This window comes from Pristiophorus japonicus, chromosome 13 (assembly GCF_044704955.1).
Source record: "Pristiophorus japonicus isolate sPriJap1 chromosome 13, sPriJap1.hap1, whole genome shotgun sequence".
NCBI classification, from domain to species: domain Eukaryota; kingdom Metazoa; phylum Chordata; class Chondrichthyes; family Pristiophoridae; genus Pristiophorus; species Pristiophorus japonicus.
Window position 1 is genome coordinate 60,490,058 of NC_091989.1, and position 11,572 is coordinate 60,501,629.

The following is an 11,572-nucleotide window of genomic DNA, read 5'->3' on the forward strand; positions in this document are numbered from 1 at the left end:
TGAGCAAAGGCTCATCTGGTGGCATGAAGGCCTGGAGCTCAATATTTTTAGTAGCTTTAAAAATGCCAATTGCCCATGGATGGGACTGTTTTTTCCTCTGAAACTGGAAATATCACAAGAGGATCTACAATCGCGAATTATAATATGAACAGGGTCAGATAAATCCACCTAAACCACAGCCGTAACAGGGAATCGGATGTGAAGGGTATTTGGGTCAGAGAATCGGTGTTGGTAACCCCAGCTCTGAACTGTGCCCCCTTCAAGTGCAGTCCCCTGCTGAGGGTGTAGATGCTTACCCTTGTGATTCAACCATCACAAGCAACGTGAATAAAAACTGCTTGTTTGCAAGCAGAATTTTGTGGAGTTTAAAGAACAACGTCAGGAATCATTATCTAGACTAATAAAGAAGTTACAGACCCCACATTCCTGAAACCTAGAGTTCACTTTTATTTAGAGAGGGGGAACAGCAACATGGGCTATATTTTCCGACATTTGTTAATTTTAGTGAAAAAGTAGATGTAAATATAAAGCAGGGACCATCACATATACTCACACTTATTCACAAAAATCAGCAAGCAAAGGAAAATATACTGTCATGTATCATATTAGTTGTGATGAAGTGAGCCAAAGATACATTTTCAGGTGGCCTCCACCATTATACTAGGTAAACAAAAGATAAAAAAGAACGATTTGTTCAAACATATCTCCACGAAGGCAGGGCCTCTTTAAGAACCCTGGTGTAATCACAATAAAACAATCCAAGCTTATCACAGTGGAACAGATGCCAAATCCACGCCAGGTTAAGAGCTTGTCACAATGTGGTAATAAAACGTGTCGCAGACTGGATTCTACTCGGTAGACTCCACATTGTTATGGTGCTGGAGCCCTGGGCTTCAGGCAACAATTGGCTGAGGCTGAAGTTTATTATAATAATATACAAGACGAATGACTTTCTTGAAGGACGAATGTTGACGGTTACTAAGACCGATTGTTCTGCGGGGAAAACAAGATGCTTGCAAATGCTTGCTGAGATGAATCATCACTGTGAGCACACCTGAGCACAGCTGTCAGCCTGTGTGACACAGGCAGCAATTATGTATGGGGCAGAGATCGAGTGTCTCTGCTGGCAGCACAGAACCTAGAAAGAAGCACAGGTCACAGATTCAGGGCTGTAATGTTTTAGGCCTTGCTCTGAACATCCTTACAGAAATCACCATGAGTATGTGGGCTGGCAGGGCAAATATTGGGGTGCAGTCCCGCAATGCCTTGACCCACCTTTCTTTTCCAGCCAGCAAAATATCCCTTGGATTTGGGAGCAGGTACTTGCTACACCCACATGTTATACAACGAATTTCCCCATCATTTGTATACTAGCAACGCTGAGCAGAATGGATGCCTGTGCAACCCTAGTGTTCAGCATTGCAAAGAGCCTGCGGTAGCGGGGTGGGGGGTATTTGAAATGGTTGGTTTTGATCAATTGTGGCAGGGAAATTTAAAATTCAAATTCAAATCCAGGCCATTTAAAAATATATTTTTTAAATCTTTGGCTAGTACAGCCAGCCCTCTTACACTGCAGTGAGGGGCTACAGTGATTCTCCACCCACCACCTGAGCCTGCCCAAAATATGCAGATGCCCTTGGCCCTGGAAAGCGTTTTGGGGATCAGAATGTAAACAGCCGGGAGGTGGAGGGGTTGAAAATCTCCTCCCAAGACGCCATTATCATTGAAGCAGTGATGAGATTTGGAACTGAATCTCCAAAGCTGATTGCCTCACGCCTTGCTATTAATTTAATCTAATTTACTATTGCTAATTAGCATATGACTAATGACCAGCATTAATATTTAAGTAAGTCATCATAAGCCTATTATTGTAAATAAGTATATATATTGCTTTTGGCTTAGCATATGTGCGTGCCACTGCTGCACAATTCAAAAATCATCCGCATGGAAGACACACGGAATGACTGATTGATAATATAAATCCAATTAAAATGGTTTTGCAGTACTGGCAGTAATTTTCTGCTTCCTTTAGATTTTCATATGGATGGCATTCATTTGGCTGGAGAAATATCCACATTGCAATTTACCAAGCTTCAATGCAACTGGTACAGAATCTGCACAGTCAAATTCACACAGCAACCTGTCATTTCTGGGCAGGGAATTCCTGGCTAAATATGAATGTTTTACCAGCATATGTTTTGATGAATATTCCAGCAGATTTTAATTATGCGTTCTACTTTAAAAAAAAACAGAATAATCATTTGATCCATTGGATGCCAGTGCATGTTGGGTGGCTACATGGTTACAGTCTATCAGTTATAGGGACGCAAGGGTAATTTTACAAATTTGAAGGAAATCGTAGATGGTGTGAGGCCAGATTTGCTATTAGTGCTGCTGGTGGATGCGTCTCCCTGCATGCAGGATGGACGTGTATATTTACCCCCAGAAATAAAACTTTAGCCCTGGGAGTTGATAAGCTGCTACTACTAAGGAAACCAGAAAAAAAAGATGGCTGATTGCTCAGTCCCGCTTATAGTTTCTACTGAATCTGCCCTTTCATAACACTCTTTCTCTCTCTCTCGCTCTATTTTTTATTTCCATCTCTGCCGCCCCCTTCTTTTCTCTTCTCTATCTGTTTCACACATATTCCTGCACAATAGATACATTATACAAACAGACAAACACACACATACACACACATATATATATATACATACATATATATATATACAGATAAACACGCACAGTCACAAACAAACACACACATTGGTATGGGTGTCTGCACATACACACAGCCACATATACGCATAATTATTTGCTTGTCAGGTGAAGGTGTTTTCCTTTTCCCTGGATCAGTTTTTTAAAATTGTAATTTTGTAATTATTTTCTTTCTCAGCTTTAATAATTGCAGGTAAAAGATTCAAATCCAAACAGCCTTCTTTTCCAATCCATCTACTCTTATCTTGCTTTGAAAATTGAGGCTGAATGCATTTAATTCTTTAGGGAAAATGTAAAATAATAAACATTGATGGTGAGTCAATCTCAATGAAAGGCATTCGGATGCAATTTTACAAACACTGAGCTTTAATCCCTGGTAGAGATTTGCAGCCGGTTCTTGTGTCTTTTTAAACCTGTCCCCCCCAACCCCCAACCCCCCTCCCCATTTTCATCTTTTCCATACCTTTGAGAAATCTTTCCCTGCAGCGCCACTATCTCTAGAGCCTCCTTCACCTCTCCCACTTATTCCATGTAACGCATTTGCCCGTCCCTCTCCATTCATTGAGATTGGCCCTTTCCATCTGGACTATTTTCTGATCTTCCTCCCAACTGCTCTGTGACCCTGGAGATCCTCTTCATTTGGTCCATCAATGCTGAGTTGTCCTCCTTTGTTAAAATGATCAGAATTTTAGATAACTAAATGCTCTTTCAATTGTCCAACAGTGGCTCCCATAAATGGACCTTGTCCTCTACAATCCAAAAGCTGGGGTGTGTGCCTGAGAGGTTAAGAAACATCCCACTTACTCAGACTCATTCCACACTGGCAGCAAGAAGCAATGCCCACAGGGAGCTCCTGAGCTCATCACATCAAATTGTGGATGCAAAGCCATTCATGGGTTCTCTTGCTACATTTTCCCATGATATACTCCCCATGAGTGCCATTCCAACTGGGAGCTTAAAGGGCAGTCAAGCGTACAGTATTTTGTTTTCTGGATTGAATGTATTCCCATTGTACTATTAAATACTCTTCAAAATGGAAGAAATCATACAGACCATAGCAACGTAAATCTTTATTTACAATTAAATAAGATTAAAAATACTATATATAAATATAAACATGCATACAATGAGAAAGTCCATAATGGTCAATTACCCTTCATAAGAACAGTTTCACTGGTAACTGTGGAACATATTGCCAATGAGAAACTCAACCTGTTTTCATCCTCTTCTCATCAAATATTCATTTAGGGAATTATTCAGAGAATTTTCTTCCACGTTTCGGATGAGACCATTAAATCGAGGTCCTCTCTACTCTCGCAAGTGGATGTAAAAGATCCCATGGCACTATTTCGAAGAAGAGCAAAGCAGTTATCCCAGTGTCCTGGCCAATATTTATCCCTCAATCAACATAAACAGTTTATCTCATTGCTGTTTGTGGGAGCTTGCGGTGCGCAAATTGGCTGCTGCGTTTCCCACATTACAACAGTGACTACACTTCAAAAGTACTTCAATGGCTGTAAAGCACTTTGAGATGTCCAGTGGTCATGAAAGGCGTTATATATATCCAAGTCTTTCTTTCTTTAATCTTCCCAAAATTAGGTGGCATAGCAGCAGAAAGAGGAAAAAATGGGCAGCCAGGCCCACCTCCATCACTGACCTGACCTCAAGTTCCCTTCACCTGCCCTGCTGGGCATTATTGACCACTTCTCCCTCAGCGCTGCATGCATATAATGAGATGTGGTTGTATGGGACCTGGGTTACTGTTTTATTTCCTTCCCATCGGCCCCTCTTCCCACCATTCCCCCAGACTGCCAGATGAAGTCTGGTGGTTGACTTGTGGTAGATGTATGACAGCCTCAAAGTCCAGTGATGGAGAGAAAAGTTCTTGCAATGGCCCGATCTCCCTCCATTTCAACCCCCGGCACATATTTGCTGAAGGCCTAGGTCTGCAAATTTTGACGCCATGCCCCAATTTCTGAATCCAACTTATTTATGTACTTGGTGAACACCGGTGGTTCCAGCACAGATGCCTTTAACTCCTAGCTTTTGGTTTCTGTTCTGTTGCCATCATTCAATCCATTCTGCTCCCTGGCCTTTGCTTTTGTCATGAGTCTCTGAGAGGACACCTCATTAAAGTCCTTCTGAAAATTTGCATATACCACATCCATGCCATTGCTTTGTCTACTTTTTCTGTTAGTGGCTTCGGAGCAGAGCGGGGATGATGCATAACAAATCAGTCTTTTGACAAAGTTCTAATTAAATGTGGGCGAACCGCTATAGAAATGAACTCCCCCCAATCCCCCACCATGTATTTAATCACAGCCCTCTCTTTATAAATCAATGTGTTAACAACCTGGTAGCATTGTACAGCTACCAGAATGCACCAAAGTCGCTCTGTGCAAGCAGTCTATGTACTATAACTTCCAGAATGCCCTGAAGAAAAAACTTGCACAGACCTGTTACATGTCAGCCTTGGCCCTTCTCCCAATCTAACAATGAAAAAGTACCAAACAGCAACAGCATCACAATTGGGATGGAAATGGTAGCATAATGTTTCTGTTACTGAACTAGAGGCCTGCAATAATAATCTGGAGACATGGGCCAGAATTCCCTGGGGTCTGTGCGATCACAATTGGAGGTGGGTTGAGTGGGAAATTTGAATGGTCTTGTAGCGGGCCTTTCCCTTGGGCACGTATGCCGGCATGGCCGTGACCCAAACAGCAGAGGCAGGTGAGCTCATGTATATCATTATTAGATACTTGTCAGACACTTAAGTGCCTTTTTGACCCTATCTTTCAAATTGCCCTGGATGCGCATGGGAATCATGCAGCTCAGGAACCACGTCTGTGAACCCAAGGCGGAAGTTGAGTGGCCATTGATCCAGATCATTACTGCACAGCATGAAAAGTGCAATAAATATTCGCACTTCACAGCTGGTCACTTTCCTAAGGCTGATGCTGTTGCTGACTGCATTGCCAGCATAGGTTTGGCTTTCTAGAGGTTACAAGTGTTTCCATCAAAGTTGGCATCCACCGTCGCCTCATTGGTACAACCTATCACACCTCTGACAAATTGCTTCTCTTATCTCAATGTGACCTGCCATCTATTCCATCAGCATCGATACTGTTTATACTGTTTCGCCTTGGTGCTCAGAATCAGACCACGATCAGCCCCAACACCAGCAGTACCAGGCACACCAGCAGCACCAACAATAACACCACCAATATTTTGCTCAACTACCTGATGCTCCACAGGACAGAGGGCATCAGCGCAGGGCTGCACTGCGCCGGAGGCGATACCCCCAACACAGGGTATACAGGCAGAGGATGAGCTTCCTCAACATGACTGAGCAGCAGTGCCAAAGGAGGCGTAGGCTATCTCACCAGTTCGTCGCACATTGCTGGAGCAAGACCTGTAGCCCAGAGGAGCGGGTGGACATGGCTTACCAGTGGCTGTCAGTCACCAGCGCCCTCAACTTCTTCGCCTCAGGCTCCAACCTCCCTCAGCTCCTCGCTTCTCCAAACTGGCTGCTTGGAGACAAGGGTGAGCCACTGAAGATATGGCTCATGACACCCTTGAGGAGGCCAAGTATTGAGGCCGAGGGGAGAAAGAATGAAAGCCACATTTCCACCAGATGTGTCATAGAGTAGACAATAGGTCTGCTGAAAATATGCTTCAGATGCCTTGACAGATCTGGAGGAGCCCTTCAGTATGCCACCAGCCAGGGTCTCCAGAATAGTCAAGGTCTGCTGCACCCTGCACAACACAGAGCAGCAGCGAGGATTAGCGCTGCATGAGGAGTAAAGCTCTGAGCACACAGCGTCTTCAGAGGAGCAGGAGGAACATCAGCTGGAAGACGAGGAGGAGCTGGAGGAACCTGCGGTCCAGATCCCACCAGCACCCGAGCACGTTGCTGCCCGGGAGGCCAGATTTAATTAACTTTACATGTTACACACATATGACCGCCACATGTTGCACCAGGCTCCCAACACCCCACAGCAACACCATAAAGGATCCCTACAAGGACCAAGCCATTCCTTTCACACTGACCACCATTGCTAGAGGTAACGTTATATCTCACCATTCACTCCAACTCACGAAGCCACTTCTAAAGGTGTACACAAATTTGTCCATGGCCGGAGAGTGGTGAAAATAAAGATTTTTATCTGAGACATCACAGGAATGGAAACTTTACAGAAACATATATGAAAACACCCAAGTGGTCAAGTGGTTACCCTTGTGAATCTACTTGTGTTTCATCTTTCTCTTACACTTGCTTCCATGAGGTGCTCCCCCTGTGGCTTCAGCAGGTGTAGAGGCTGGCTGCTCACTTCCGTGCTGCTACTGCTTGGCGGACGCCCTCTGGGTTTTGGAACCTGTGAGGGCCACGCCAAAGTCTGCTCCTCCTGCGATTGTGCAGGGGCAGACTTGAGCATCACGATCCCAGGAGGCTGAGGGGGAGGGGGGGGAGGTGTTAATGGGGGAGAAGTGTGAGCGCTTTGAGACAAGCCCCCACTTCCATGTCCCCTCTCATCATCATCTCTCTCATGGGCCAGCCGCACTTCCCTGTTGGCAAGGAGCTGGAGAGCACCTTGCTACATAGCAGTGGGACCATGAGGACCCAAGTCTACGTAGACATCCTGTTACGTCTTGAATAAAGAGTCAGACTAGGTACTGCAAGCTCAAAGTAAGTGTGACTGTAGTCCTTTATTGCAGATCTCAGAGTGTCTCTCCAGCCTGTGAGGCCTCCTTATATACAGGTGCTCCCAAAGGATTGTGGGATCCCTTGGGACTCCAGGGGATAAGCCCTCTGGTGGTTAGACATGGTAATTACAGGTTGGCATACATAACAACACTCCCCCCCCCTCCCCAAAGTCAATAGTGTAACTATTTACAATGTGAGTCGATCTGGGGCCTTCCTTTCCTGGTTGATCGTCTCGGTGCAAATGCTGGTGTTGGTGAGTCGTTTGTTGGGCCTTCACTGGGCTGCTGCGCAACTGGCCTTGCTGAACTGCTGGAGGTGGTGAGCCTTGCTGGGCTGCTGCGGGTGATGGGTTCTGCTTCGTGGTCAACCGCTGGGTCGGTTGCCACTTGTGTGTGTGTTGGAGGGTCGAAAAAGGTAGAATCTATTGTGGGTTGTTCTGGATAGTCTGTAAATCTGAGTTTGGTTTGGTCCAAGTGTTTCCTGCAGGTGAGTCCATTTGCGAGTTTGACCACAAACACCCTACTCCCCTCTTTGGCCAAAACAATGCCAACAATCCACTTGGGACCTTGCCCATAGTTCACCAGACTGATTCCCGGGATGGCAGAACTGACATATGAGGAGAGACTGGATCGACTGGGCCTGTATTCAATAGAGTTTAGAAGGATGAGAGGGGATCTCATAGAAACATATCAAATTCTGACAGGACTGGACAGGTTAGATGCAGGAAGAATGTTCCCGATGTTGGGGAAGTTCAGAACCAGGGAACATAGTCTAAGGATAAGGGGTAAGCCATTTAGGACTGAGATAGGAGAAACTTCTTCACTCAGAGAGTTGTTAACCTGTGGAATTCCCTACCGCAGAGAGTTGTTGATTCCAGTTCATTGGATATATTCAAGAGGGAATTAGATATGGCCCTTACGGCTAAAGGGATCAAGGGGTATGGAGAGAAAGCAGGAAAGGGGTACTGAGGTGAATGATCAGCCATGATCTTATTGAATGGTGGTGCCGAATGGCCGAATGGTCTACTCCTGCACCTATTTTCTATGTTTCTATGTTTCTATGTAACACAAATACAGAATCATTCACTTCAATTTCACGTGACACATTTGCGCGATCATGATATGTATTCCGTTGAAGCCGCCTGCTCTCTACCTGTTCGTGTAGATCAGGATGGACTAACGAGAGCGTTGTCTTAAGTGCCCTTTTCATGAGCAGTTCAGCGGAAGGGACCCCGGTGAGTGAGTGGGGTCTTGTGCGGCAACTAAGCAGTACTCAGGAAAAGCGAGTCTGCAGTGAGCCTTCAGTTACCCTTTTCGAGCTCTGCTTGATTGTTTGAACTGCTCGTTCTGCCTGTCTGTTGGACGCTGGCTTAAATGGGGCAGACGTGACATGTTTAACCCCATTGCGGGTCATGAATTCCTTGAATTCGGCACTGGTAAAGCACGGCCCATTGTCACTCACAAGGACATCATACAGGCCGTGCATGGCAAACATGGTCCGCAGAATTTCAATAGTGGCAGCGGACGTGCTTACTGACATTATCACACATTCAATCCATTTGGAGTACACATCTACAACCACTAAAAACATTTTTCCCAAGAATGGGCCGGCATAGTCGACATGAACCCTAGACCACGGTTTGGAGGGCCAAGACCATAAACTTAGTGCGCCTGCCTGGGTGCATTGTTTAACTGGGAACATGTATTACATTTGTGCACACAGGACTCTAGGTCTGCATCAATACCGGGCCACCACACATGGGATCTGGCTATCGCTTTCATCATTACAATGCCCGGGTGGGTACTATGGAGATCACTAATGAAAGTTTCCCTGCCCTTTTTTGGCACAACAAACCGATTGCCCCATTGGAGGCAGTCTGCCTGTAAAATCATTTCAGCTTTGCGCCGCAGATACGGCTTTATTTCTTCCTGCATCTCTAACGGGACACTAGGCCAACTCACGTGGAGCATGCAGTTTTTTACTAGGGCAGTAAGGGGTCCTGGCTCATCCAGTTTCTAATCTGTCGGGTGGTAACAGGTGATTGCTCACTCTCAAATGCTTCCATTATCATAACTAAATCTGCAGGCTGTGCAATTTCCACCCCGGTGGCGGGCAATGGTAGCCTACTGAGAATATCGGCATGGTTTTCTGTGCCTGGTCTGTGGCGGATGGCATAGCTGTATGCGGACAACGTGAGTGCCCAGCTCTGGATGCGGGCCGATGCATTCGTACTTATCGCCTTATTTTCAGAAAAGAGGGATATGGTCGGTTTGCAATTCAAATTTGAGCCTGAACAGATATTGATGCATTTTCTTTACCCCGTAAACACACGCTAACGCTTCTTTTTCGATCATACTGTTGGCCCTCTCAACCTTAGATAGACTTCTGGATGCATAAGCAACCAGTTGCAATTTCCCAGATTCATTAGCTTGTTGCAATACACACCCGACCCCGTACATAGAAACATAGAAACATAGAAAATAGGTGCAGGAGTAGGCCATTCGGCCCTTCTAGCCTGCACCGCCATTCAATGAGTTCATGGCTGAACATGCAACTTCAGTACCCCATTCCTGCTTTCTCACCATACCCCTTGATCCCCCGAGTAGTAAGGACTTCATCGAACTCCTTTTTGAATATATTTAGTGAATTGGCCTCAACAACTTTCTGTGGTAGAGAATTCCACAGGTTCACCACTCTCTGGGTGAAGAAATTCCTCCTCATCTCGGTCCTAAATGGCTTACCCCTTATCCTTAGACTGTGTCCCCTGGTTCTGGACTTCCCCAACATTGGGAACATTCTTCCTGCATCTAACCTGTCTAACCCCGTCAGAATTTTAAACGTTTCTATGAGGTCCCCTCTCATTCTTTTGAACTCCAGTGAATACAAGCCCAGTTAATCCAGTCTTTCTTGATAGGTCAGTTCCGCCATCCCGGGAATCAGTCTGGTGAACCTTCGCTGCACTCTCTCAATAGCAAGAATGTCCTTCCTCAAGTTAGGAGACCAAAACTGTACACAATACTCCAGGTGTGGCCTCACCAAGGCCCTGTACAACTGTAGCAACACCTCCCTGCCCCTGTACTCAAATCCCCTCGCTATGAAGGCCAACATGCCATTTGCTTTCTTAACCGCCTGCTGTACCTGCATGCCAACCTTCAATGACTGATGTACCATGACACCCAGGTCTCTTTGCACCTCCCCTTTTCCTAATCTGTCACCATTCAGATAATAGTCTGTCTCTCTGTTTTTACCACCAAAGTGGATAACCTCACATTTATCCACATTATACTTCATCTGCCATGCATTTGCCCACTCACCTAACCTATCCAAGTCGCTCTGCAGCCTCATAGCATCCTCCTCGCAGCTCACACTGCCACCCAACTTAGTGTCATCCACAAATTTGGAGATACTACATTTAATCCCCTCGTCTAAATCATTAATGTACAGTGTAAACAGCTGGGGCCCCAGCACAGAACCTTGCGGTACCCCACTAGTCACTGCCTGCCATTCTGAAAAGTCCCCATTTACTCCTACTCTTTGCTTCCTGTCTGACAACCAGTTCTCAATCCATGTCAGCACACTACCCCCAATCCCATGTGCTTTAACTTTGCACATTAATCTCTTGTGTGGAACCTTGTCGAAAGCCTTCTGAAAGTCCAAATATACCACGTCAACTGGTTCTCCCTTGTCCACTCTACTGGAAACATCCTCAAAAAATTCCAGAAGATTTGTCAAGCATGATTTCCCTTTCACAAATCCATGCTGACTTGGACCTATCATATCACCTCTTTCCAAATGCACTGCTATGACATCCTTAATAATTGATTCCATCATTTTACCCACTACCGATGTCAGGCTGACCGGTCTATAATTCCCTGTTATCTTTCTCCCTCCTTTTTTAAAAAGTGGGGTTACATTGGCTACCTTCCACTCCATAGGAACTGATCCAGAGTCAATGGAATGTTGGAAAATGACTGTCAATGCATCCACTATTTCCAAGGCCACCTCCTTAAGTACTCTGGGATGCAGTCCATCAGGCCCTGGGGATTTATCGGCCTTCAATCCCATCAATTTCCCCAACACAATTTCCCGACTAATAAGGATTTCCCTCAGTTCCTCCTCCTACTAGACCCTCCGACCCCTTTTATAACA